Below are 2348 nucleotides of genomic sequence, written 5' to 3' on the forward strand. Positions count from 1 at the left end.
TTCCATCTATCTGCTTTCATTAGAAAAAGATAAACTGACCAACTACCAATCGCCATCCTTAGAAAAGGACAGTTACTATCAGGCTGTGGTCACTAATGCAGGCAACCGTAAAGACACATACTTTCATCCTGTTTTGCGGGCTCGTTAAATGGCTCTGTAGTACTTTCCCCCGCTACACGTCGCTCAAGGGCCAAAGTTTGATCCATCTCTCTTATTCCTTCATTATTTTTCGAACGTCAGCACATGTGAAACCTAACCCATTAAGAACTGTTTGAGAGCTGATATCTAATTTCTTGTCATCATCTTCGACCTGCTGAATATCGTTGCAGTACACAACTGAAAACTAAATAAGGGAGCGGTACCTTCTGTATCACTACCATAAAAACAGAACAATATTTTGAGAAAGGAACCTGCCGATAAGAAAATTGATGTCGAAAATGATTACAAAATTTAAATGAAAACTGCTTTGAAACATACTTCCATCATCTTTCGCCTTTCCCTAGAACACGTTTTTGTAAAAAAAGCAGCAGAAAAACAAGAAAAAATATATAAATAATTATTTATGTATTTTTATTTGTTTTTCTACTTGCTTTTTCAATTTATTAAGTTTTTTAATTACATTATCTACAAATCATCTGGATATAACCACAAGCATCTATTATCTTATCTTAAAAACCTGCGGGTTACTATATGTCGATTGAAACACTTAGAAACCCTATAAGAAGAGAGACTGGCCTTCTGGTGAAAAATGACCGAAGATTTGAGTGCGTGTGTATATACGTGAGTCAGCTGTTGCAACAGTTAAGCTATGATGTGTTTACGAGTGCATCCACTGGAGCCAGAACGCGGATATCTCTGGCATGCGCAGTAGTTATTCATGTGTATTTTTAAGTTATGTAATGCCTTGTGTCAGCCCAGCCCTATCCGACTGACCCGAATTTTACATGGGAGTTCTGGCTAAAGTTTGATGCCAACCGTGAACCTTTTTCTGGGCGAAAAAGGGCCTGAAATTTTTTATAATTTATGCAGAGATACATAAAAATTATTTTAAATATGCATTATCCATTTAAACTTATCAAGATATGGAAAAATAATAAATAAACAAGTACACTTGTTTGAAAAGAATTTTGGAATAAGTGTTTAAAATCCCTAATTAGGAATTGACCTGTAATTTGAAATTAATTTTGAAACATATAAGCATAAAAAAAATTAAATAAAAAATATTTTTAAAAAAGATTAGAAATTGAAGTGCAATCGATTTTAAAAATTATTATAGAAATGTTAAATAAATTTAAAGTTTGGTAGTAATAAGAAATAAAAAATAGGAGCCATTAATAAATAATAGTTGAAATTAAAAATGTGACACGCAATTGAAAATTAGACTTTAATCAAATGTTTTTCAATAATGGCAAATTTGCGGATTTCGAAGAAACTTCTAAATTCCTTTAAAAATTCAACGAATTATTATGTAAAATAATGAAATGTAAAAACCAAATGACACAATGATGGATTTGAGTTTTTTGAAGGAATATCAGTTGATTTTCAGATAATTGATTGAAGAGTACCAGATGACAGTCGTCTTTTTTTACAAATAATGAGAATTCATATCTTAATGTTACCCGGCATGAAAAAAAGTATTAAGGGAAAATCATTATAGGCCTAGTTATAATGATTTCATTGTAATTTTTTCGCGATTATAGGACAAAATTATTGGAAAATAATAATATTAAAATATTGATATACTTAGTGCAAAAAGTAGAGGAAAGTATAAATTAATCATTTATTTTGAACTACTCACATGCAAGATACATAAAAATTTACGTATTTCAAATAAGCTTCGTTTAAATTGAGGATGTAATGAAAATTAAAAGTTGCTAAATTGATTTTCAACTATTCAAAAATTTGGGCCAGACTTTGAAGTGATTTTAAAATTTGGCAATCACCCGTAGACCCTTCGAATACACAACCAGTTTTTTTACTTCTATCATTTATTAATGTTCTTACATGCGCAGATGATAAATATTGCACAATATTCTATTTTTTAAAAATTTTTTAAAAATTTGGCAATCACCCGTAGACCCTTCGAATACACAACCAGTTTTTTTACTTCTATCATTTATTAATGTTCTTACATGCGCAGATGATAAATATTGCACAATATTCTATTTTTTATAGCTTCATATTCTTTTAATTTATTTTAAAAGTGATGAGAAAATATACTTAATTGAGAGAATTTTTAGAGTACGTGATATATACTTTTACCATCTATACATGAAATTCTCGACTAATTAATATCAATTTTATTAATAGCAAGTGTAAATAAATAGTTCAAAGACTCTTTTGCATTA

The sequence above is a fragment of the Belonocnema kinseyi genome, chromosome 6, assembly GCF_010883055.1.
Source record: "Belonocnema kinseyi isolate 2016_QV_RU_SX_M_011 chromosome 6, B_treatae_v1, whole genome shotgun sequence".
Classification (NCBI taxonomy): domain Eukaryota; kingdom Metazoa; phylum Arthropoda; class Insecta; order Hymenoptera; family Cynipidae; genus Belonocnema; species Belonocnema kinseyi.